Source organism: Lontra canadensis, unplaced genomic scaffold (genome assembly GCF_010015895.1).
Source record: "Lontra canadensis isolate GAN:19392208 unplaced genomic scaffold, GSC_riverotter_1.0 scaffold55, whole genome shotgun sequence".
In the NCBI taxonomy this organism is placed as follows: domain Eukaryota; kingdom Metazoa; phylum Chordata; class Mammalia; order Carnivora; family Mustelidae; genus Lontra; species Lontra canadensis.
In genome coordinates, this window is record NW_022631049.1 from 1,354,069 (window position 1) to 1,380,918 (window position 26,850).

At 48.2% G+C, this 26,850-nt stretch overlaps 1 protein-coding gene across 8 annotated transcripts in view; it reads left to right on the forward strand.

The window, feature by feature from the left end:
• The first annotated feature begins 8,331 nt into the window (after positions 1-8,331).
• The window catches only part of TMEM229B (transmembrane protein 229B), a 36,832-nt gene continuing 18,313 nt past the window's right edge, over positions 8,332-26,850 (forward strand). Inside the window, exons 1-4 of one of the 8 annotated variants that reach the window (XR_004384760.1) lie at positions 8,434-8,779; positions 12,626-12,800; positions 14,416-14,495; positions 19,383-19,982. The gene's annotated coding sequence lies outside the window, so the exon portion shown is untranslated. The other 7 variants (XM_032875142.1, XR_004384759.1, XM_032875141.1 and 4 more) reach the window with 7 other exon arrangements.

A 26,850-nucleotide genomic window follows, 5' to 3' on the forward strand; every position in this document is an offset into this window, starting at 1 on the left:
CCTCTTCAGAGCAGTTAAGCTATGACCACAATAGCATTACTGGGTTCCTGTTCTGCACCGTGTTCATGTGGTCTGGCAGTTGTCCCGGTCTTGAAGACACAGACACAAGTCTGGGTTCAGAGTTAACTTGGGCCCAGTTCTAATCCAAGCTCACTTACATCCTGCAAGGGAAATGATGTATTCAGCCATGTTCTCCACTTGAGGGAAGAAGGAACATGTGGCTAGTTGGATGGAATCCAGAGGACTGACTTCATGGGGCTCTTGGCGGGAGCAGTATGGTGAATGATTTCAAGGAGAAAGTCCAGAGTCTGTCTTCCTTCCCTCCACCAGTTCTCACTTCTCTGCACTCACCCATGTTCATCGACACTCCTTAACAGTAGTACTGGAGACCCTCACACCCTTCCCTTGATGTTCTTGGGTTTCTGGGACATCATCCTACTCCATTCAACCTGCTTGTCAAGTGGCAGGACAGGGGTGGGACCCACTGAGCCCAGTGTCTTCCTAGAACGAGAATTTGGATTTAAATAATGAAAGCTCAGAGATAGGCTACTGCAGTAATTTCCCATTATACAAACACTCCAAAGGGCACTTACTGGGTCAAGAGGAGGCCCCAAGCAACTGGTTCCCTTCTCAGCCTATGCACTCTGAACACAGACATGCAGTTTCTGACAAAGCACTCAGCAGTGCCGCGTTCCTTTTTGTGTCATCAGAAACCCCACTCTTCTTCCCTCCCTGTCCCCAGACCGTTCTATTGTCTTCCCTGAAGGAGGTCACAGCTTTATATACTCAACATAATAACCCACAGATAGGAAAGAAAATCCACCAAAGATGACATTGCTCCCTTCCTAGGTATGTACCTTGCTGAAAGACATAAAAGAAAGCAAACCTTGACCTAAGCTGTGGGCAAGAAAGAGGGGCAGATTCTTTTTTCAGAAAAAGGTGTATATATTTGCATGTATGCGTTAATCTTGAGCCATGGTGGAGAGATTTCTTTACAGAGTGTGGTAGAGAGAAAGCCAGGTCATGGAAACAGCTCTGTGTCATAGAATGCAAATGATCACAGACCTTCCACAACATGGGAGGTACAGAATTTAAAGCTAGGAGCATGGGGGTAATGCTTTGTCATTATAGACCATTGTATATGGCTCTCCTATCGACGTGCATAAGTCTTGATCTCTTTACTTGTGTGACCCTGGACCTTAGCACAGTGCATGGTACATTAAAGGTTGTTGAACTGAATAACAAGTTCTTGAAGTCAGGTCAGCCCTCACAACAGCACATTGCTTGGGGAGAGAAGACACTAAATACACACTTATTAATTAGCATCTGAGACTAATAGGACACCTAATTGAACTAATTCCCTAGACAACTCAGAGTCCCTGGGATCGTTAACCTATCAGGCTTATGCAGCCTTTCCTGAAGATGGCAGAGTTCTCCTAGAAGGGCCAACACAAGGATGGTAAAAAGAATCAAAACGGGATTTCTCCTACCCTTGGTGACGCGATCTGCACACCCCACTCCCACTCCCACCCCCCCTCCAGTCTGGGCTGCCACAGAGCCAGCTCCTAAAGGAGAGACCTTTCCCCTCAGATCTACAAGAAGAAAGATCTTCTCACTCTCACCCATCCCAGGGCCAAGAGGGGCCCCGAACTGGGACTTGGATGAGATGTTGTGATAGAAATTCTTAGCCTATTAGTGTTGCCAAGTCCCAAGATACCCTGCTGCAATCGCCTTGTCTGGCCCAAGGTTCTCTTTGAACTGATACAGTGAAGTCGGGACAGGCACACAGTGTCCCCCCAGGCAGAATGGCTTAAATAGCAGCATAAAAGCTTTTAGTTGCAAAGTCTTCTCATAAGCGGGCTCGCCTTAACAATATCCCTTTGTCCCTCCTCAGGCGACTAAGCTCCTTGTATCCTGGCAAAGGGAGGCACGGAGGGGAGGTGACCAGCCTGGAGTTTGGTTTCTAATCTCCAGGGCAGAAATTCTTTCCAATTTGCCCAGCACCTGGGCTGACTGCTAAGTTGGAAATGAGAGCAGCTGGGGAGTGGGGGTGGCTCTCTCCATGATTCCCACGTTTTATAATAAACTCTATCTGACCCCCCACCACCAAATTTACAACCTTCACTATTAAATCCAACACTTAGAAGTATGAGGCAGCGTCATCTCAAAGTATAATTTTCGTATTTTCACTCTCCTTTCTTTTAGCATTAGCCTTTCCCCCCCAATTTACTGCTAATCTCATGAAACGGCACTCATTTCCAGGACTGTCTTAGTGCACACACGTTAATGTCTTAATGCTTTATGGATAGATTCACATTATCACAGATTGGTGAGTTCTTCATTTTGGGGCTCGAGGTGTTCATGAATACTGCATGGTCCTTATCTGTTGCATTCTTTTTGACGAATAAATAAAGAGAGAGGACACGACTTTTAAATATCCCCAAAGAAGCAACACACACATTATTTTGAGAGCTCTGTTTAAGTTCCTATCCCTTTCCCACACAGACATAAGGCGAGCAAAACTTCTGATAAATTTGCAGTCAACAGGGGTTTAACCCTGTTCCCTGGGGTTTAACGCCTCTTCCCCGCTACTGGTACCCCACTTCCCCTTTCAGAGGCATTTTATAAACATTTGAGGACATTCGTAACAACTTTTTGCAGCTCGCCTCCCCTTATCCCAATTCACCCATTGCCAAGCACAGCTCAGAACTGGAAAAATCCATGAAACATCTGCCTGTTCCTAGCTCCATACCAACTCCAGCACTGGCAGTAATTGTATGCAGCAACCTTGGCCTTCCTGTCCTGGTACTTTTCGGAGCTTCCTGCTGCTTTTTCAGGCTTATGTCTTTCTCTCCCTTCACCTTCTTTCAGAGCTAAGCGCTCTACCGGGGCACTGAATCAGGTGTGAATTCCCCACGCTATCTCCCCCCACCCCCCACCCCGTGGCATGGACATTTGCTGTATGAGGCTGTGTAGCAGCCTTGGCCTTCTTTGGGAACCACTCTTTGATTTCTCTCTCACTGCATACTTCTCGCTCGTGATGGGGGTGCTGGGAGAGCCTGTGTCAGAGGATCCTTCCCTGGCCAAGAGGTGGATGCCTGATCCAACTTAGGTAAGTTTCACTCTAACAGGAGCAAAAGCGATAAAAAAGGCTGAGGTCCTGGGAACCTGGGTGGCTCAGTCTCTTAAGCGTTTGCCTTTGGCTCAGGTCATGGGCCCAGCATCCTGGGACCGAGTCCTGCATCGGGCTCCTTGCTCAATGGGGAGCCTGCTTCTCCCTCTCCTTCCTGCTCATGCTCTCTCTTGCTAGCTCTGTGTGTGTCTCTCTCACATAATACCTAAAATCTTAAAAAAAGGCAAAAGAGATGGAAGTCCAGTTGTTCAACAGCAGAGTCCTGAGAAGACTGTCAACTATTTCCTACTACCCGGGCTCCCAAAGCTGTTCTGGTTCTAGCCTTTTTGAGTCTGCTTTGCCATCATTCCCTTCAAACATGTGAGCCATCTGATCATATCCTTCCAAGAAATTCCTTTCAGACTTAAGATAACTGAAGTCGGTTTCTGTTCCTTGCAACCAGAGAATCCTAAATAATGCCAGTTCACTCTTTAGTCTCTCTATGATCCTTTCCTTCCTATTTCCAGGAGGGACTGTTACAAAGACACTCCCTCATTTTCAAACTCCGGATGGTTGTCTGACCTCCTCTTATACTGCTAAAACCATGTTCATGTTTTCTGAAAGACAAGAACTCTTCTGCCCTTCCACTAAGCAAACCATCCGTAAAGGGGTTGCTCTTGTCCACCTCAAGCAATTTTCTTGATGACTTACAAGAGAAACAGAAAGACTTCTGTATGCTTGTCAGGATCAGTGGCCTGAGGTTTCTGCTGTTGTCCCTCACCCAGCTGGTTTTCCTGCAAAACTGGTCCATGTCATTCCAATCTTGAGATTGCCTTTGCCTTCAATGCTTCCTCTGTGCCTATCCCACTTATCGCTTTCTTGCCCCAGCATTTGGGATGAACTATGCAAATATACATACCATGCAAGAGACAATTCTCTCTTGGCCTCCAATTTCCATGCTCAGTCTCCTTCCCAGGTCCTTCCTGATCTGGCTGTGGGCCCCCACTGAAATCACTCTCTTGAGCCACATCTCTCCTGACTTGTGGTCAGAGGGCAACCCCCAGGGAACCAATTCTCTCTAACAAGCATATAGAAGTCTTTCTATTTCTCTTGAAAGTCACCAAGAAAATTACTTGCGGTGGATGAGAGCAACCCCTTTATGGATGGTTTGCTTAGTAGAAGGGCAGAAGAGTTCGTTGTCTTTCGGAAAATACGGTTGAGAACCTAAGCTATTCAAGGCACTTGAGAGACTACAGAGACACTTGAAAGACTCGCTTTTCCCCTACCTGATGGTAGAAGAGAGATGTGGTGAGAATTACTACTAACTGCCCTATTATGGCAGGGACTTGTCACTATGTATATGTGCTTGACAATATGCTAGATACCTAAAATTATCTTATTTATGCTTATGACAGCCAGGGGGGCTGGGGATTATTGCCATTCTGTTCTGTAGATGAGGATATAGCCTCAGAAGGTTTAATTTAAATAAATAGCCTTAAGACATCTGACTAGGATGTGGAGTCTGGACTCAAATCTCCCTTGCTTTGATAAGTCAGAAAGACAAAGGAGGGCCTGGTGTCTTTGGTGTGTGTCTAGTGCAGCAGAGCTTGGTCTGTCCCATGCCTTTCACCTTGAATCTGTACTTGAATCACTAGAATTACTGTAACTGTGCCTTCCTTCACGTGGGGTCACTCTCCCCACCCACTCCCACAACACAATTGGTGAAAAGCCAGGGGATCCACCATTGCCACAGATGCTATTTTTAGGTCTGCTTCTGGAACTGACTGCTTTCCCCTGTACATACCTAATCTTATTGGAAATTTGTTGGGTGCAGACAGCTCTGAAGGACCAGGGGTGGAATGTGGGAAGACCTGAGTTTGGCCTGCCTTCTGTCTTTACTAGCAGTATAACCTTGAACAAACCATGCAATCTCTCTAAGACTTGATTTCTTCATTTATAACACGAGGGTTAAAATAGCTGTCTTACCCAAAGAGAAAAAGATATGTTAATTGTAAGACACTTTATGAATTTTTGTTAGGAAGCAATGATTCCTAATTTAGAAACAAGGAAAACCCAGATCGTGCAGTTAAGTCCACGGGAGAGCTGGATACCGTAGAGACCGGCTGATGCCAAGCCTTGTGTCTTGGTTCCTTACCCTTCCTTCTTCTTGATTCTGTAACTGGTGACTTGGCTTCTACACTAAAGATGAAAATATTAATATTATATATGAAAACATTTTCTATGATCTCAAAGTTTATTTTTTTGTCTCTGGTTTTGAAGGAAATTTAAACATTTTTGTGGGCCCTAAAATATTATGGGCACAAAGCACTGCACATGCTGTCTATTAGGGTAAGTCCCCTGGAATTCAGATCTTCTGCCTCCATAGCCCATTCTGTGTTCTTCTGTGCAATGCTGCCTCCCAGAGCCAGGGACGGAGCCCAGTCAGCTCCCAGCTACAGACTGAGAAGCAGTGTGGGAGAACTGGGCCTTGGAGACAAGAGGGCACAAGGGAGGTCCCTCTTCAGTAGGTGGGCTTTGCTGCCAGACTAACTGAAGCCCCTTTTTGCTAAGACAACTCTGGGAGGGGGCTGTCTCCTGTCTCTCTGATAGTGTCCCAGGGACAGCCCATGAGCCTCACTGTAGCCCTGATCCCTTCTGCCTACTCCCTGCCTTACTTCCAGCAGAAAATATTCTCCTGTTATCGAAGGCCCACTGTGTACTGGGGACTGTACATGGATTATATCATTGGATGATCACAACGGACTTATTTTTTAAATTAACATATAATGTATTATCAGTTGCAGAGGTCGAGGTCAGTGATTCATCAGTTGCATATAACACCCAGTGGCCATTACACCATGTGCCCTCTCCAGTGTCCATCACCCATTTACCCCATCCCCTCTCCTCCTTCCCCTCCAGCAGCCCTTGGTTTGTTTCCTAAGATTAAGAATCCCTTATGGTTTTTTTCCCCTCTCTGGTTTCATCTTGTTTCATTTTTTCCTCTCTTCCCCTATGATCCTCTGTCTTGTTTCTCAAATTCCTCATACCAGAGAGATCATATGATAATTGTCTTTCTCTGATTGACTCATTTTGCTTAGCATAATACCCTCTAGTTCCATCTACACGGTTGCAAATGTCAAGATTTCATGTTTTTGATGGCTGTGTAATATTCTATAATATATATATATATATATCTCACATCTTTTTTTTTTCAGATTTTATTTATTTATTTGATGGAGAGACATAGTGAGAAAGGAAACACAAACAGGGGGAGTGGGAGAAGGAGAAGCAGGCTTCCCGCTGAGCAGGGAGCTTGATGAGAAACTCGATCCCAGGACGCTGGAATCATGACCTGGGCCGAAGGCAGGGGACTGAGCCACCCAGGCACCCCTATACCACATCTTCTTTATCCATTCATCTGTCGATGGGCATCTGGGCTCTTTCCATAGTTTGGCTATTGTGGACATTACTGCTATAAACATTGGGTGCAGGTGTCCCTTCAGATCACTACATTTGTAGATTCCATTTATTTATTTGAGAGATTCACAGTGAGAGAGGGAACACAGCAGGTGGAGTGGGAGAGGGAGAAGCAGGCTTCCTGCAGAACAGGGAGCCCGATGTGCGCTGGATCCCAGGATGCTGGGATCATGACCTGAGCTGAAGGCAGATGCTTAATGACTGAGCCACCCAGGCATCCTGCTACATTTGTATCTTTGGGGTAAATACCCAGTAGTGCAATTACTGGGTCGTGGGGCAGCTCTATTTTCAACTTTTTGAGGAACCTCCATACTGTTTTCCAGAGTGGCTGCACCAGCTTGCATTCCCACATCACAACATTTTTATGAAAGAGGAAACTAACTCAGGGGAGCCAAGAGCTCGTGCTACTGGCACCACATGGCTGTGTACCTCCTACACTGGTTTGAGAAATCCAACCTAACTCCTTCTGCCCTCATGGAACCCCAGTGCTTTCTTTCTGGAAAGAATGGATCAGCCAGCCTAAGAACTAGGTGTGGATGGGATGGCCTTAGATCTCTGTCCACATTGCCTATCCCTAGTTGGAAACACCTTGGTTGATCTTTGAATATCCTGGCTAGGGACAGGAGGTTGATGAAGGACCCACGGCCCCATCAAGCAATCAGAAGACATAGGATCAGATTAGGTTCAGGTAGTTGGAAAGCAGTCCAGCGTCTCCCCCAGACTTGGGGAAACCAGCTGGATCCTCATGTTCCTTTTCTTTGAAGAAAATTTCTTTTCTTTGAAGGAAATTTAAACATTTGGCACTGCTCTGGACTTGTGAGAACTCTTTGTCATTGTGGCATGTGGGAAAAACAGGTTAGAGGGCTAAGAGATATGAGGCCTAGGCACTCCTAAGGTGTCTGTGTGTGAATTAGAAAAGGACATCTGCCCCTTCAGAATGGACTGTTTACAAAAAGACAACCCCAGGGGTCATTACCTATAAATTAAACAAACCAAAAAGTCTTTTCCTCTTGGCTGCCATACCCAGTGCCAGAATTGAGGCTTGGGCTGGGGACAGGAGTTGGATTACATTCCCACTCCCTGCTCAGTCACTCTACAGGATCCTAGGACCTGTCTGACCCACCTGTCTGACATCAGGTCCCTCTCACCCATTTCCCAAGATCCATATTACTGAATCTCCAGGTTTTTCAGATGACATCCATTATTTTTCCACCTGCTAAGAGAAGAGATCTAGACTGAACTAAGAACAACCTGTGTTTAATCTTTTCGGTATAAACCAAATGTGGGCCTTCCAGCTTCAGACCCTGCTTTAGGCCAATTCCTTAATTTCCATAGGCCTCAGTTTATTCATCTTGAAAATGGGAACAATAAAAACGACCTTGCAGGACTGATTCAATGAATAGACCGCCCGGAACACAATGCCGACACGTAGTGGGTCTGCAATACCACGTGGTCCATGGTCCTCAGGTGGGCGAGACCTGCAGGATGCTACAGCCGGCATTGTTCACGAAGTCCCCCACAACTCCTACAAGCTGGGAGGTGAGGGGCTCGGGCCGGTCCTCTCCCCCGGGGCTCCTGCGGACACCTCCGTGGCAGGCAGGGAGGCAAGGGCAGGGAGGGCGGAGCAGCTCTGCACTGCAGCCACCTGCGCCACGGCCTGGGCCGAGGACGCGCTCCCAGGCGCCCGGGTACGGCCGACTCCCGGAGGCGGAAGGCGGCGGGGTCGGCGGGGCAGCGGACGAAGCGGGCGAGCGGGCGAGCAAGGAGTTAAGCGGGGCTGGAGGCAGCGCGCCTGTCAGACGCGAGCATGTGCAGTTTGCACAGCATCCGTACTATGGGTGAGTGCCGCCGCCGCCGCCGCCGCCGCGGGGGGCTCGGCTCGGCCCGGGCAGCGGCGGCTGCAGCCCCCCGGACCCCGCACCGCCGCGGCGGGCGCCGACACACAATGCGGGACTAGGCGCGGCGCGGGAGGGCCGGCGGCGTGGGGGAGGCACGGCAGGCAACTCGACGCGGGGGGAGCCGGAGCTCCGGGCGTGGGGGCGGGGAGCAGGAGGCGCAGGAGAGCGCCCCGAGTCCCGGCGCGGGAGGAGGAGCGGGAGCCAGCCGGGGAGACGGCGCTCCTGGCCGCACCTGCACCCGGCGGGCGGTCGGCGCGGCCCTGCCCTTGCCCGCTGCCTCGGCTCCGCACCGGTAGGTGCCCCTGATGCCGGCGGAGAGGCCTTTTCGCCGCTCGTGGAGGTGGCCGCGCGGGGCGGGCAGCGCCGAGTGCGGGGGGCCCGGGCATGGTGCGGTGATGGGGAAGACCGGGCTGCCGGGCTGGGGGTGCTGCCCGATCCCTCTTCCTCTTTGCTTTCGGTTTCGAAGCGGCTGACCGGGCTGGAGCCGGAGCCGCAGATTAGAAGGTGCGCCCGGGCTTGGCTTCCCTGCGGGGGATGGGCGCACAAGGGGGCGTGTTGGGGAAGGGGTGCACGTTGGCAACTTTCCCCGCTTGAAACAAAGGGGTGTCGGGGAGGTGCGGCGGGGTGGGAAGGGGCCAGCGGGGATCTCCGGCCCAGAAGGTTGACATCCCCCACTTCCTCCGGGCGGAGAGCACCTCTGAGGCCGCCTTGGGAGCGCCGAGGGGGGGCGCCAGTTCCAGTGGGAGCTAGGGAACCAGGGCCTGGGAGTGAGGAACACCGACCCTTCTGAGTTTGAGGCTGAACACTTTCCTGTAGGGGATGGAACCCTGCCAAGATGACCCTGCTGCCTTCTCCCCAGGGTGCATGGGAAAACTGGGTGATGGTGGACTGAACACCTGGGTGTCCTCCCTTCTCCGAGTCAGTGCCTTGGGGCCCTGCTCAGCCGCCTGGTCGTCAGCTCTCCATTTGCCCTCTCTGTTTCGAGGTTCTCGGTGGGAGAGGCAGGGTTGAGACGGGGACCGTTAGAGCCCTGTTCATGGCAAGGACAGGGAGACATTGGCCTCTTTCCCAGGTGTCTTCTTTTCCCTCTTTCAGCGCCAGTCAGAAGCTGACCCCCTTTTCTTCCTTCCTGGGACTTTCTCCAGGGTTTTCTCCGGGGTATGTTTGGTTGCCTCAGGTACTGAGCTTAGGGTGCTGGGTTGTTCTCATGCCACTTCGAACCCTCCCTGGAGAAAGGGATCGCAACCCCAGGGAGCTGTGCCAGCGTAACCTTGGGGGCTCTGCTCACCAATTCTCCTGTGCTTTCAGCACGGAATAACAAAGGAGCTGTGACTCTGGCCTTTACACTTCGGACCACCTGGTTGTCTCTTTTGGCTCTAACCAGGAAGAAGAGGAAAGATTAGGGATGAATGGCTTGCCATGGGGCTGGTGTACTGTCTTTCTGTCTAGAGAACAAATGGGCTGGGATTCAGGTGGCTGGTGTCTCCCGCCCGAAGCCCACTCGCATGTGACCACCGGCTTCCATTCTGTGGCGGGACTGCCCATTGCCTTTCTTCCTCTTACAAAGGACAGCCCCTTGAGAGTTGGATTTTCCCCTGGTTGCAGAGCAGAACTACATCTGCTCGCCTTGGGGAGACAGAAGCCACTTAGGATGGCAGGGAGCTGGACTGCTGGGTGCCTCTCTTGCCTGGTGCTGTGAATGGGCTAATGATACGAGTGGTTGGGCCAGGGGTAGGCCATGTTGCTCTGGAGACATGGTGGGGTGGGCTGGGATGAGGTTTGGCCTTCCACTCCAAGGCTTTGTATTTGGTGACAGAGAGGGGTAGCTGGGAGACAACAGGTCCTTGGAGGCCAGGTGACAAGCTGATGTAATGTTGACTTTGGCCACTCAAAGGCACTGGATTAAGGGAGATTCCAGGACCAATAAGGGGTGGCAGGAGAAAATGAAGTCCCCTAAGACCTACATGTGTGGCTCTGGAACTTGTGACTGAAGTCAGGGGCAGGTGCTGGGCCAGAGATCACCCCCAGCCCCCTCGTAGGGACCTTTCCTTTCTAAATAGGTGGGGTTGATTTTCTGCTTAGCCCCCCACTGGGTTAATCACAAGCTGTTTACTCAGAACTGAGAGTAAGGATATGGAGGCCTGACCTCCCCACCCCTGGTGGTGAGAGCAGGGCTGTTCCTCAGATGTACAGTAAGATGGGAAAACCATACTCCCCCGACTCCCTCTCTTAAAGCAACAAGGCATAAAGTTTTACCTTTGTAAAGTGATTTAAGAGCCTTGGGTCCTTGAAAAATGTTAAAGGAGTTAGGGAAACTTACACTGTGTTTATTTCACTTGTATCAGATTTATATATTGTTTCTAAAGGGAAAGGTGTCATTTTGCAGGAAAGGGCTAAATTACAGCTTTTGTGAGAGGGAAGGCTCAGCGCTAGTTTTCGAAGTGTGGTTTTTAATTGGAAGACACTTGCTGCGGCACACAGGCTGCAAGGGTTTTTCTGTCTGCCTCTGTACTCCCAACATCCTAGGGCTCCTTCCGAGGAAGATTTTCCCCCATAGACAAGAGTCCAGCCTGGACACCAGCAACAGTCACTTTCCAAGCTCTGAGAAGGGTCTCTGTTGATGTCGGGGACTCTGATGTTACAAGTTGAGACCTGGGCGGTAAAGCGAAGCCATTTGGTCTTATCAGAGGCCGTATCAGATCTGGCTGTCCTTGAGGGAAGGGAAACCTAACTCCCCTCCTCCTGGCACAGCCTGGCCATTTTCAACTTTTTATCCCTTTACTTTCCCTTCTACCTCCTCCCCTCACCCCCAATTTATAGACAAGGTGGTTTGGGTTTTGTTTTTTTTTATTCTCTTTTTTTCTTTTCTTCTTTTATTGCAGGAACATTGCTTTTAAGGTGTGGGTAATTTCTGACTTGGCGAACTCTCAGCTTCCTTTGTGGCAATACCCTGGCTAAGGAGGGAATGTCAGAAGATGTCGGGAAGAAATACGGCCCTTCTGGCCAGGTCTTCTGCTTGATCTACCAATCCCCCTCGGAAGTCAGAGGCTTTGAATTTGGAAAGTGAGGTGTAAACGGATTTCTGGGGAAGGGCTAGGAGACAGCACTTTGGCTGTGGGTTCCCTCCAGGGAAACTGAGCCACACTGAGAGTTAGGCCAGTGGCAGTGGCATGCGTAAATGTCTGTGGGGGGCAAGTATTCCTTTCCTGTGACTTCACCGTGTTTGAGACAAGTACTAGAAAAGTCCCTAAGAAGGCGCGGATGCACCAATGGAGTCTAGGAACCCGTGTGTTTGGTGTCCTATGCCCCTGTGTCTCAGACTCTGCACTGTGGGATAGTCCAGGCTGCTGTGATTTTAGGAAAAGGAAGTGGTTTGCCCCCCTGCAATTCACATCCTTAGAGCTGTAGCTGAATCAGTCAGGTCTCATGCCCAGATAAAAAGGAGGGCCTGCTCCCTCGTCTGGGCTCACATCCATCCGGCAGGTGTGGGCCCCCACTCTCCTCCACCCAAGGCTGTCCTCAGTGTTCATTTTAACATCAATCCCCCTATATATAAATTTAGTGGGGTGGAGGTCACAGAGTGGTATTGATCCCCTGCTCCTTCAAAGGAAGGTTCTGAAAGGTAACTTTCTACCCTCCTCTGATGTTGGTGCTTCTATCTTTGGGGTTGGTCACAGTCCTGTTGGCAATGTGAAGAGTAACCAAAGTCATAGCCAATTTCTGTTTCTGAATGTCCAGCTGCCCATTATCCTCTACTGTGCTGGCTCCCCAGCAGAGAGCTTGATATCCTTTCAGGGCTCTTGGCCCCAGTGTGACTGGTACTGTAGAAGTTAGGGCCAACAGTCTACACGAATAAGACTTGGGTCTCAGGTTGCTCCTTCCTGCTGCTCCATCCTTTAGAAGCATAACAGTTAAAAAAGAAAGACTTGCACTGTCAAATCCTAACCTCATGTAGGGAGATCTAATAGATGTGGTGGGGGGGAGTGCATAATCTAAGAGCATTTTTTGGCCATTCCTTTCTGCTTCGGAAGCCCCGCCTTCAGAACACACTGGATTAGCCATTTCTGACTGCTTCCGCAGTTGAGCTTGAGTGATGAATACTTTCTAGCCGGTTCATTCATTCACTGTTTCCTTTCAGTACTTAAGACGCACCCCATCACATGAGTTTCTGGAATGGTCCGTTTCCATCAGAAGTGTCACTCACCCGGAGTTTTCATTAAGGCCTTGATACTAGCCCTGAGGATGTAGGGATGCCAGCCAAGAAGGAGACTGAAGAGCCACAAAGAGAGGATTCTTTTCTGGACTTGTGAAGGGTGATTCATGCTCCGAGATAAAATGTGCTTCCTGGGCTCCATGGCTTCAGTGCCTGCATGGGCGGTGGAGGGCCGGGCCCCGGGGGCAGCAAGAAGCCCACCTTAGGGACAATAATCGATGTGCTTTGGAGTGGTGGCGGGGACCTATTTTTAGCCTACTGCCAAACCCTACCTTCTTTTTTATAGCCATCCTTGGCCACATCCCATTCCAATTTGTAGGTTCCCCCTCCCTCTCATTCCCAATCCCAAAAGCCTTTTGAAAGCCGGGAGCAAGGCAGCCAGGGTACTGGTCTTACTTTTAGCTCCTTCTAAAACAAATAAGGACGAGAAGTATGGTCAGCACTGGGTAACACAAGGAGAAGCTCCAGTTTTTGTTTTTTTTTTTAAGATTTTAAAAGCTCCAGATTTTTGTTTTGTAACTGTGTTTTTGCCTGCTATAAACAAGGGGATGACTTTCTTACACGGACCTTAGGAGACTTAAAGCTTCCATAGAACCTGCAGTTTCTAGCACGTGGTGATTGCTGGTTAAATCATCAGGTGTGGTACCTGGATGTGACCAGATATTCAGATTTTTAAGTCATTGGGCAATGACGCCGTTTGTGCAGGAGCCGACAGTTGGCAAAGACTTCCAGAATCAGGAAATCTTGGATCCCTCCCTTACTGACCTGTGTGACCTTGGGCAACCGATTTCAGCCCTCGGAGCCTTAATTTCACAAATGGAGCTTCGGCTGGTTTCAGTGATCATAACAATGATAGTAGTGACAGCCACCATTTATTAAAGACTTACTGTATGCCAGGCATTGGACTAATCACTTGACATATGTTCTCTTTCTCTCACAGCAATGTTGAGGTAGCTACTATTAATTATCCCCATCTCGTAGCTAGAAAAACTGAGGCCCTGAAAGATAAAATGAAGGCACATGGCACATGACTAGCAAGTGTCCAAACTGGGATTTGAACTGGGATCTGTCTGATTCTTTTATGTTCTATAACCTTGGATCAGGGGATGAAATAAGTGTTGAGGAGAAGTTAAACGTGGTGATAGTGTTAGTAAGATAGAAGAGCTGATGTGGACTGTTAAAAGGTGTGGAGCTAGTTAAAAGGAGATGGAAGTACAGATTCTTATTTGAAAAACAACATCCCAGTGAATGTTCGGGAAGGAGAGAGAGGTTGGTACCCTGCACTGAGGAAGGAGACCAGATGGCCTGGGAGTTACTATAAGGGGAACCAGACTCTCTGCTTGGCATAGGAATATGTCTCATAAACCCCATTTCATTTTTATGCCAAAATTTGTCTCTCGCTGAGCAGACTCAGGGCAGCATTTTTCTTTCTGTCACCCTACTGCCACGAGTCATAATGGCTTATCTTTGCCGATCCTTAACTCCAGACCTCATCCTCTAACCCAGTTTCTGGGCCTTCCCCTGCTCACCATTAAGAGTCCAGCTGTGGAGACCTGATTCTGACTCTGGGGTCCCAGATACACTCTGGAAAGGTAGAAAGCATCAGACTGTCCTGTTCTTCTGAGAAAGTCTTTGTGGCCACCGAGTACTCCCTTCAAAATGACCGGCTGGTTCACTGAGGTGATTCTCATCATTTTCGTCCTTATTTGTTCCAGGCAAGTTAATGTTAAGGCTCTTCTACCACTTTGAGGTGTTTGTGGAAGAGGAATGGAGGTGAAGGTGGTGGCCTGGGGAGGTAAGCGGACCCCACTCAGAGTTAGTGTGATGGTGTGTAATGGAGCCTCATTCTGGAGGGCAGGGGGATTTGGGTTCTCTTGGCTCAGGGACTCTGGCCACATGACATGGGTGTTTTGGCCTTTCATTTCCTTATATGTAAAATGAGAATGCTGAAAAAGAGATTCTGGAATATTCTGGAATATTCTCCAGCAATAGTGCTGGCTGATCCAACAGAGTCTGGACAATTTGGTCCTTTCTCAGGGAATAATTCAGCTGAGGTCTAGAATTGGAGGAAGTTAGAGCTGGGAGAACAGAGGTGGGGTTGAAGGAGAAAGAAGCCAAATTAAGGGACAAAATCAGAGAAGGAGCAAGTCCCTTCTTGTGAAGGGGACCTGGGTTAGGTCATTCCTCCTTCGACTGCTGAAGTGGGGCAGCTGGGAGGCCGCATGTTTACCCTGCATTCACCAGCTCATAAATGGTGAGGGGCATGCCTGTCTCTTGTCTTGAAACCTCAACTTCACACCCCCCCCATCTCAGACTGTCCCCAACTGAAGGCAGCAGGGGAGTTGTGTATTGGTGTATGTTTCACATTCTGCACTTGGATTCGGCAGACTCTACGGCGTGGTTCAACCCAGGATACCCTCCCCCTACCCCACCACGAGGCTCCAGGACCTGGGTGCTTCGACTGATGCTTTCTGGGTGACTCGGTGTTAGTAACAACATGTCTCTCTGGCTTCCCTCACTTCCCCTGGAAGCTCAGCCTAGGAGCTCATGGAGTCACAGCTCTTCTGTTCCTAGATTTGGGTCTTCTCAATTTCCCTTTGAACAAAGCCATTTGTCCAAGGACCCTTGGATTCTGCTGTCCATTGGTACATGGTCGATTTTCATTTCATCATATTCAGGGTTGAGGAGCTAGTGAATTCCCACTGAACCCACCAAACCAATCTTTTCTGTCCACACCTGCCTTCCTTTTTCTCTTAGTTCCTTACTGCCCTTAATTCCATTATTCCCAGGGGTGGTTACCGTACCACTGTGAATGTGAGAGATGCTCTTTGTTGGTACAGGGATAAAACATTTCATTTAAATAGCTAGCTTTCTAATGAGTTAATGAGTATAAAGAAACAAGACTCATTGGGTTGTACTCAGAAAGTGACTTCATTTTGTCTTCCACTGTCCCTTTATGCTTATTCAGTGGGATTCGCTCTTTCCCTGCCCTGGGATGAAAACTCAGTCAGGCCCTATAACGGTTTGGGTCATTCTTAGGCAGTAGAAGGTCCTATGGTCACTTTGAGTCACAAAATATAGCCTCAATTCAATACTTAATCTGTCTAGTCCTTTGTGACTGGGCTGGGAGGGACAGGAAACGGCTCTCTCGGTCAACACCAGCGTCTGGTGGCTTCCGGCTTCCGGCTTCCTGGGCCTAGCAGGTATTTGATGCTGAATCTTTCTTGTGGCCGTGTTCATGGCTTCTTCAGAGACACCTCCCCGCCAGCTGCTGGGATATTCACTTCCGATTGTCTTGAAAAGAGCAAATTATCCTCTATTCTAGATCATTGTTCTTTCATCAGCCCCTAAAACCCAGTGATTTACCTCCAGTCTCTTCCAGCTAAGGTCCTGCAATCTGTCTGGGTGGCCCTCTTGGACGAGACCTGCTTGGGTCTCAACCCAGCCTTCTCTTGCACATGGCCCCATTAGCCAGAGGACACGGTCATGCATCCTTTGGTGCAGTGAACCTGGGAATACGGGAGGACGACCCCCCCAACTCCCCACCAGCTCAGCCGTCCACCTTAGCTCCTCTGACAGCCAATGGCCAGCATGTGTCTCTCACCTGGGGACCTAGGGTGCCTCAGGTGGTGGTCAGACGCCAGTCCATTGTCCTCCCAGTTGCAGGGTCAGACATCAAGTTTCCCGAGCTGTCCTGTTGAAGCCCCTCTCGTGGGTCTGGGAGTGTCAGACCTGTTATCCTCAGTGCCCTAATTAGGACTTTTGATTTAACCTCTAGCTATCTGTGTATCAAAACAATAACTCTTACAAGAAGTTCATGACGTCACAGATACGATCACTCAGGATAAGGCTGCAGTACCTATTTAAAAATTTAACTTAAATAAAAAGGTTAACAATGGCTAACAGTTAATTGAATGCTCACGATGCCAGGCACTGTCTGCAGTCCCAGAAACATGCTCTTCCACTTAACCCCCATGGGGGAAATGCTTTTGTTTTTTTCCATTCTACAAAGAGAGCAAAGAGAGTTCAAGCAGCTTGTCCAAGGTCACGCCATTGGCATCAGAACCTGGATTCAGATGGGAAGGATCTGAGCCCTGAGTGTGCTCCTTTAGCCCACTGCACGCTGTCTCTGCCTACAAGGGCGGTGGGCAGCCATAAGTCATGAGGTAGAAAGCAAACGGTTGGCAAATGCTACCTCAGGGACCTAAGTATAGGTTCTTCACTCTGGCTTTCAAGCTCTCCACACATTGCCTTTCTGGCAGCTCCTTCGGTGCCCTTTGCAGGAGCCTCAGCCCCTTGCCTGCCACCCCTGCCAGGCACATGCCCTGCCCTACCCAGAGAGTCCTCCTCTGCTTTTCTGCCTCCCCAAATCAAAGTCCTTTAAGTCAGACCCATCTTTGCTGCAAAGTTGTATGTAACCAAAAGCACTTCAGCTGGGATCTTTTACTTCTCCTGGAATTTCATTACTATATTGACAATGATTATGGGCTTTTCTGCAAAGAGCTGTGAAGGGTGGTTAGCAAACCCAGATTCTGATTCTGTGCAGTTAACTGCCTGTTGCTAACTTATGCAAGACCTGAGACCTCGCCGAACTTTGCTTTCAACATTTTTTTTCCTCCAGATTTTATTTAAATTTCAGTTAGTGAACGCAGTGTATAATAGTTACAGGTATAGAATTTAGTGATTCATCACTCATGTAGGACTCCCAGTGCTCATAGGAGTGCCCTCCTTAATCCTCATCACCACCCTCATCCTCCCCTCCAGTAATGGTCTCAACATTTGTGAAGTGTGAGTGTGGATAAGCTGCCTTCAGTCTTCAGTATGCCGTGATTTATGTTTACCTTCTTGTCCCCTCGAACCTCTAAGCTCTTGAGAGGTCGAACTGTGTGTCTTGACTGTCTTCTACCTCCCATGACTCTGCACAAGGTTTTATGCACAAAATGGACTATTAGTCGGCTGACTGGTGGGAAATGCTGCTCTAGGTCTGCCCTAAGCTTGACCAACTTCTATAATTCACCTTCTTCTGGGTGATTGCCAACAAGGACTTGGCAGTTTTCTTTTCTGCATAAGGTTTAGGTCCAACCTGCTGCCTTTTCTCTTTGAGAGACCTAATGTAATGCCTTAAGGCCCACATGCCTTGATGGGCAGCGTCAAAATCCAAAACATTCTAAAACCAAAAAACTTTCTTTAACTCACGCAGTGGCCATACCTGTTGTAGCCGTGTCTGCTGTGCGGGGTGTGACTATTTGCAGGTCTGACTGCAGAAACGTTAGTGTGTTGAAGTGCTCGGCCTAGACCCTGCTGGGATTACGTAATCCACGGGTTGTGTTCTACATCACCTCCTAAAAAAAAAAAAGAAATCTAAAAAATTCCGAATTCCGAACTTGGGAAAGTGATGGAAGTTCTGGGAGGTGTTTGTCCACAGAGGTTCAGGACGTGTCTAACATCTCTAACAATGTGTCTCACTTTGCCCTTGCCAGCTCGACCTTGACCTAATCCCAGCCCTGATTGAAACACAACAGCTCATGCCTTAGTTTACCAATTCGATTTTTTAAAAAAGATTTTATTTATTTATTTGTCAGAGAGAGAGAGCATGCACAAGCAGGCAGAGTGGCAGGCAGAGGCAGAGAGATAAGCAGGCTCCCCACCGAGCAAGGAGCCCAATGCAGGACTCGATCCCAGGACCCTAGGATCATGACCTGAGCCGAAGGCAGCGGCTTAACCGACTGAGCCACTCAGGCATCCCACCAATTTGATTTTTTAAAAATATTGCATTACGAGGGACGCCTGGGTCCTTCGGCTCAGGTCATGATCCCAGAGTCCTGGGATCGAGTCCCACATCGGGCTCCTTGCTCAGCAGGGAGCCTGCTTCTCCCTCTGCCTCTGCCTGCCACTCTATCTGCCTGTGCTCACTCTCGCTCTCTCTGACAAATAAATAAAATCTTTAAAAAAAAATTAAAAAAAAATATTGCATTACGAGATCATATGTCTTGATTTGTTTTGGGGGCCTTCTTAAAGTTTGTGCCTCTCTTGCCTTACCCACTTAACCTAATCCTAGCCCTGCATGACTTCTGAACCTTAGTCTTTCCTCTTCCCACATCCCTATTTCTGGGATGAACTGGTGTGTCCTGAGAGTGGGAGCCGCCTGCTGGGTATTTGCAGCTCAGTTGGTTCTGTGGGGTCCTGTTGGCTCCTTGGATGAATCAGGTCTGCAGAGACACTTGTAAATTGGTTCCTGGAGACACTTCCTACATCTGGATGTTTGCTTGGAGCCCAAGTGAGCATGGTTCCTCTACTTCCTCCTAGGATATGATGTGACCTGATGTTTAAAGAAATAAATTAATTTTAAAAATATATATGTGCCCACAGATACTCCTGTGAAATAGAAAATTGTACAATGTTGGAATCTAAAGTGTTCCGTTGTGTGTTTTTTTTTTTTTAAATAATCTCTATACCTGATGTGGGGCTTGAACTCATGACCCTGAGAGCAGGGGACATGTGCTCTACCAACGGAGCCATCCAGGCACCCCTCTATTGTGTTTTATTTATCTTTTTGGTGAAGAAACTGAGAGGTGGTGATAGTGTTGCAAATGTCTGTAGAAGAGCCAGGCTCAGACATCTTGTTTCTGGAACTTCCATGGGCACTCCAAGCTGAAAGTCTACTCCCTTCTTCTCTTCCCAGACCCTGGTGTCCTCAGATGGTGGGCAAGACTCATGAATCAGTTAGCTAGTCCCTCTTGATTGAAAGACACATTTTTTTTTTTCAGTCCTTAGTCCCTATTTGGCAGTGATGGGTATGCTTATGGGAATTCAGGCCGTCATTCTCCCACCATTAAATAACCATTCCTCTCAGAATCTGAGCCCGAAGTATTTCTGGCTTGCCTTTTAACCTAGTGGAGGTCCTCTGAGATCACTTCTCTATCCCTATTCCTGTCTGTGATTCCTCACGATATAGCATTTTCCATAAATATCCATAAGCACCCTCTTACATACTGTTTACTCATTTTCTCATCCATTAAGAAGACATTCCCCAGACCAAGCCTGGCACTAGTTTCTTTGACTTCTTCTAAACACATCTTTGCCTCCAGACGTTGAACCATGTATCATTTCCCTGGCCCCTATGGATGCCTTGTGGTCTTTCACCTATTGTCCTCAGGCTAGAAGATGCTAAGATATAGTATAATTTAAATTAATCATGGAGATGAAATTTTCCAAGATGCCCAGTTGAATAATCTTTTTATGCCCCATAGGTTGACCACATCGTCTGTACACCCATCATTCAGAAGCCTCACGGCGATATCCGTTAACAGACCATTAAATTTCTAACATGGCATGACCTTTTGAAGCGTCCATAATTCTGTTCACCCCTTGATTCCTCCTGGCACTGCAGTTTCCCTTGATTCTAGGGACACATGATGTGGAATGGTGGCCCCTTTTTATCTAGCAAATGTTTGTAATAAATAAATTTCCTAATAATAGGACCTACCTATATACATGTTTTAAAAAAATCAATATAATACCCTAACTGTAACATCAAAGAGAAATAAGGGAAAAGAGTTAGTTGTAATACAGTATCATGTATTCTAGTAGGTAATTGCTTGGGCACGACTACACGGAAAACAGAAGGAAGAAGTCAGATGCCTGAACCTGTACATAGACTCACTGCGAACATAACAGCCACAAATACCCACAGATACAGGTGTGTTGTGTGGGCGACTCAGATACCAGGAGAGGTGCCGCTGAGGTTGATGTGATTTTCCCAGATGGTCAACCACTCTTGGTAAAGTTCCAACGAATAGGAGGTACAGTATCCCCTCGAATAGCATTGTGATGACATTCCCAGGCAATTCAGTATCTGTTAAATCCATGCAAAAATCCTCTGTATTTATTTCAGAAAGGGAGTTTGGTTCTAGATGCAGATGATTATAAATGGGCTTTTCACTTCCGTGAATATCCAAGTGGGATGTTCTCAAGTCCTGTGGGAGAGTTTGTTTGTGGACTGCTGTGGGAATTCCAGGTTCCCACTGCTAAGCACCTGGAAGCACCCCCATCCACCATGGCGCTGACAGATGCTCCCTCCAACCCCGGGGCAGCCTCATGGAGAGCTACCAGTCTAGAAGTCTGGAAGAAGGACCAGGACCAGGACCTGGAGACCTGTGTTCCAGGTCCCAGGCTCTAGCACCTCAGGACTTGCATGACCTTAACTCCGGCTGCCTGGCTCTTCTCTCTGTGAAGGGGGTTATGATGACGCGTGTGTCCTGCTGACATTTGGGATTGAGGCTCACTGTGTTCCCCTCCACGGCCAGAGCATCCCTGTGCACCCCACAATACATTTCCTGTCGACAAGCATTCCCTTTCTGTTTTTTTCCTTAACATTTCAACCTCCTTAAGTCTCTGTGATCTAGGAAAGAAGGAAGGAGGAAGGGAGAAAGGACACCCCCCCATCTCTGCTTCTCCAGCAGCTTTTCTGTCTCCATCCCTTCACAAGCAAACTTCTCAAAAGCGTTATCCTCCAGAATCATCAGTACACACTGTCTCTGTCACCTGCTTGTGTGGGCACTCTTCCTTACTGAATGGCCCCCAGGACCTCGGTGCGGCTAAATCTCTCCAGCCCTTGTCTGACTTGTCTCTGCAGCTGACCATGGTCCCCGACAGTCCCCACCCCTGCCTCCCTCACGGGGTCCTTTCCTGGAAGTCGTCCTCCTTCGTTGGCCCTTGCTCAGGCCCCTTCACAGAGCCCCGTCCTTGGCCAGCCCGGATATCACTCCTCTCCCCTCCTCCCCAGCAGGCTCGCTCTGTGTTGCTTCATCTGCTGAGGGCCCAGACTCGCTGCAGCCAGAGTCCATGGGCCATTCAGACTGGAGCCTCTGAAAGGCAGTGCATAGTGGGTTATCTCTTCGCCTCTCCCTGTGTCCTCTTCTTTCAGAGAATAATGCCGCTCTTGCCCAAGTCAAAAGTCTGAGTATCACCCTTGACCGCCGCCCCCTCCCCACGCAGAAATCCCTGCCAAGTCCTGTCAGTCCTGGGTGCTTTATTTTATTTTTTAGGAGAGCCAGAGTGCGAGGTGGAGTGGAGGGGCAGAGGGGGAAGGAGAGAGAATCTTAAGCAGTCTTCGTGCTCAGCAAGGAGCCCAACGTGGGGCTTGATCTCAGGACCCTGAGCTCAGGACCTGAGTTGAAATCTAGAGTTTCACTGACTGAGTCCCCCAGGTGCCTTCAGTTCTACTTTCTTAATAGAAGAGCTCTTCCATCTTCACTGATTTGAGTTGGCTGCTTGACTCTTGTCAGCATTTAGGACTGCAGACTCTGCTTACTGTTCAGGCTAGATCAGGATCTTTCGAGGTGGTCAGCACAGATGCACTTATGGTCCCATAAATAATTAAACATAAATTAATATAATTCTAAGTTATAAGATAGAGTCATGTTTCCAGAAATGGCAATATTTATTGGCACACTGAAGCCACAACAGCTTCTTTCTGATGCTCTCTTATTTTTTCTCCTTTTAAATAATTTTTGTTGGTGCCCCATTGTGGCTGGCACCATGAGCACATATGTCCAGGCCAGTCGGGCCATCCAGAGCCACGTAGAACAGTGGCTTCCTGTGGCCCAAGTGGGGCCTTCACCTCTGTGGCCTTTGTGTGTCCCTGGTGGCACAACACAGGTCTGAGTAATTGTTCATTGAATGTGTGAATGAATGCCTGAATCATGAGATGAACTTGAAAGGGCTCATTTATTTTTTATTTTTTTAAAGATTTTATTTATTTATTTGACAGAGAGAGATCACAAGTAGACCAGGAGGCAGGCAGAGAGAGAGGGGGAAGCAGGCTCCCCGCTGAGCAGAGAGCCCGTCTTGGGCCTTGATCCCAGGACCCTGAGATCATGACCTGAGCTGAAGGCAGAGGCTCAACCACTGCGCCACCCAGGCGCCCTAAAAGGGCTCATTTAAGTGAAGAACACTGTGAGAGTGAAAGTAACTGTTACCATTTGTTTTCTGGTGTTTGATAGTGGAATTTCCAAGATTTTATAGTTCCAGTGTTTTGAAAACAATGAGCCGCACTCTTGTGCTTCGGTTTTCATATTCCAGCCTCCTTAGCCCTGAGTAGTCTGCACATGAAAGATGTGTATAAGGCCTTCTGAATTAATAAGTGAATTTGTACAGTGTGATGGTTTGCTTGATTCCCCTTAGCCTGCAGGAAAGCTGCTTCTAGAGACTGCGGCACCTGTGCGTTATGACCATACCCAGCTGTGGCAGACAGGACACCTGCGTGTGTGTGTGTGTGTGTGTGTGTGTGGTGGTGGTGGGGGGGGAGATTTACTGTAGAGTCAGGTGGTGGTGATGGCGGTGGGCTGTGGGAAATGGGGCATGCACCCTAGAAAATTCTGTGTGAGATCTCCCAAGGGAGGAATAGGGCCTATAAAGGCCTAAAGTCAAGCCATATGAATAGGACGAGCCACAGGATTTGAGGGGTGGGGAAGAAGAAATGTCATATAATACCTAGAAGGCTGTGGCTTAACAAATATAACCAGACTCGTTATCGTGGGCTTGTGGATGAAAAAGATGCCAAAACATCTCCAGAAGATATTAGCTTCATGTGATAAGAATGGACCCAAAAGTTGAATCAGTCCTATCCTCTGGTATTAGTAGGGAGGCCTCCTGGAAGATGGGGGATCTTGGGGAGGGGAAGGAGTAAGTGGATGGAGAAGTAAGACAAGGGGAGGTCGAAACTGGGAGAGGAAATATGTCCATGCGTGACATTTTGGCGGAGCTGGAGTTTTTGTGTCCTCCCTGGATTCCCCCTCTCTGTGTGCCCCACCCCTGCCCACACCCTGTCTGGTGGAAGGGGCCCTTTGGTGTGGTTTTTCTCCAAAACTTTTTATTTGGAAGTCATTTCTTTCTTTCTTTCTTTCTTTTTTAAGATTTTATTTATTTGACACACAGAGAGAGAAATCACAAGCAGGCAGAGAGGCAGGCAGAGAGAGAGGGGGAAGCAGGCTCACCACTGAGCAGAGAGCCTGATGCGGGACTCGATCCTAGGACCCTGAGATCATGACCCGAGCTGAAGGCAGAGGCTCAACCCACTGAGCCACCCAGGTGCCCTGGAAGTCATTTCAAACTTAGAGAAAAGCTGTCAGCATAGTACAAAACACCCATATACTCTAACCAGATTCAGTCTTTTTGACCTTTGACCTCCTTTGCTTTATCATTTATGTTCCTTTTCTCTCTCAAGTTTTTTCTGGACTACTTAAGAGAAGGTTGCCTACATCATGGCCCTTTCTTTGTAAACCCTTCAGTGCGAACTTTCTAAGCATAAGAATGCCATTTTATATAACCTTCAGCAAACTGAAGAGTAGGATATGATATTTTATGTGATATTGATATGATACTTTATGTGATCTGCTGGCAGTATTCCAGTTTTGTCAACTGACTCAATATCGTCCTTTATGGCTTTTCTCCCTCTCCAGTGCGAGGTCCAGTCTGCAGCCCCATACTGCATTTAGTTGTCATGTCCCCTTGCCTCTAGAACCATTCCCGAGCCTGTCTTTGTCTTTCAGGACATTGACATTTTCGAAGAATATAGCCTTGTCCTCCCCCTTAAAAAAAAATAGAATGTTTTTCTCTTTGGATTGTTCTGGGGTTGCCTTATGTTGCCTTATTCAGACTCCCGAGGGGGTTATCATGAGTGACATTTTCAGTGTTTCACGTCCAGGGGCACTGGCTGGATGTCTGCCCCTTATGTGTGATGTTAAGTTTGATCTCTTGGTCAAGGTATTGTCTAATTCCTTCACTGTGTGTTTACTAATTTTCCCTCGCTACTAAGAAGCAATCTGTAGGGAGACACCTGAAGACCATATAAATATCCTGCTCATCAACATTTGTCCCTAGATTTACCAATCATACCCTCTGGATTTACAGGTATTTCTGGATCCTAGGCCAGGGGTAGGAGTTCAAAGCTGTCTGGGACCAAACCAGGCGGACCATTTCAGGAGCTTCACCCAGGTGCTGTGTGGGCCCAGCCCTGTCGAGTAATTTCCAGAATAATTTCCTCTTCTACTCCCACTAGGGAGAGCAGCTCATTTGTCATTTACTCAACTGACATGTAAGCATGTTCTTGCAAAATCTTCTCACCTTTACTTGGGCACAGCAGAGCATAAAAAGAAGGCTCGTGCCCTCTCATTGTCTTTAAGAAGCCTACAGTAAAGTAGGAAGACGAGACTTGGACTCACTGAAAGGTAAAGGGCAGATAACTTGTTCTCAGCACTATGACCCCAATGGGCAGCTCAACCAGACCTGTCCCATGTTCCTGGAGAATTAGGTGCCCTTAGGAATTTGGGGAAGAGGGATGAGTGGGTTAGGGGGGGATGCAGGGACCTTTCTTCAAAGAGGGTAATCTCTGAGTGGGCACTGAAAAAGAGGCAAATACAGGTAAACAGAGAGGAGAGATAAGGGCACTCCAGGAGGGGGGCTGTGTGCTCAGAGGCAGGGAGATGGGAGCGTGGATGGTGTGACTGGGGAGCAGTAAATTATGGGCTGGCCTGGATAGGGCCAAATGTTGGCACAGTGGGCAGGATTGACTGTGCGAACGAATCTTACTGAGCACCTATCTTGTGCCAGACATTTTAAAAATAACTTTTCCAGTTCTCAAAGTAATATGCATTTGATAAAGGAAGTTCAGAAAAGCAGACCTATATAGGGCGCCTGGGTGGCTCAGTGGGTTAAAGCCTCTGCCTTCGGCTCGGGTCATGATCCCAGGGTCCTGGGATCGAGTCCCACATCAGGCTCTCTGCTCAGCAGGAAACCTGCTTCCTCCTCTCTCTCTGCCTGCCTCTCTGCCTACTTGTGACCTCTGTCAAATAAGTAAATTAAAAAAAAAAAAAAAAGAAAAGCAGACCTATATAAAGAAAAAAATTTAATGAGATTGTTCTTTCATCCAAAGATAACTGGTCAACCATGGTGTATTTCCTTCACTTGTAAGGTCTTTAACATTCTTTTGGTATCAGACTTGTTTTGGTTCATGGATTCAGGAGCCCTTCTTATCCCTCAGGGAATATGAATTGTACCTTTAAAAATGTTTCCTTCTGTTGACTTTATTTTGTTTTCTACCTGTAACATCTGTTGTCAAATTTGGTGCTTCTTTGGCAGTTTTGGTTTGGTCAAATGTTTAGTGAGTTATGGTTGTGTGTTCCTCTCTTGATATTGTGAGGTTTTTCAGTGCAAACCCCACTTCTGGGCCAGTCACTGGTTGTGGGCAGGAGGGTGGGATGTGCCTGCTAGGGACTGTTGTCTAGGTGTTCCCTTTGCTTCCCTGCCCCCGTGTCCAGGACACAGAGCTGGTGGGAGGGTGGGAGGGGCCCACTTGCCCAGTTACTCCAGATCCAATCACCAGCCACTCATCTGGTGTTCTCCACCCCTGCCGGTGACCTGGCTCCAAACTTGAAGCCCTCACAGCCCGCTCCCCTGACTGAGCACAGAACCCTCAGCCACACCTGTTTGGGTTCAAATCCTAACCTAGCACTTATCAGTACTCTGACTTTGGGAAAGCTAGGTAACTCTGGGTCTTATTTATAACGTGAGGATGATGATCTGTATGTCAAAGGCTTTTGTGAGGGTTACATAAGATCATGCATGCAAGGTTCTTAGACTAGTGTCTGTCATAGATATGCCCTGGATGGGTGCCTGTTACTAGGTTTATTATTGTGATTACTTGTTTTCATGGTTTTATTTTGGGGGGTTGTGGTTTCTCCATCAGTTGATTTCCTTTTATCTTACCATCTTACCATCTTCAGGGAACCCATATCATTCCTTCTTGTTTTCTGGTGCTGTAATGGATTTATTCTTCCTAGAGAAATGTCTCTTCAGTCATGTTCTGGGGCCTTAGGGGAGGGAGACATAGGCATTTCCTTCAAGGGCTTTTTCTCTGAGTATGTGTGAGTGTGTTATTATTGTCTGTAATACACATCTGGGGACATCCGGGCCAGGGCAGGACTCACCACCAGGTCTGGGTTACCAGATGCTGACTCTGTCCTGGGCAGGACTGGGAGGGGATGGCTTCTCTTCTCAGCCTTCCTCAGGCTGGTTTGAGGCTGTCCTAATGAATGTAATGGGTCCTCTGTTTCTTTTGTCAAAAGGAATGTTAATTATTTTCAGCAGTC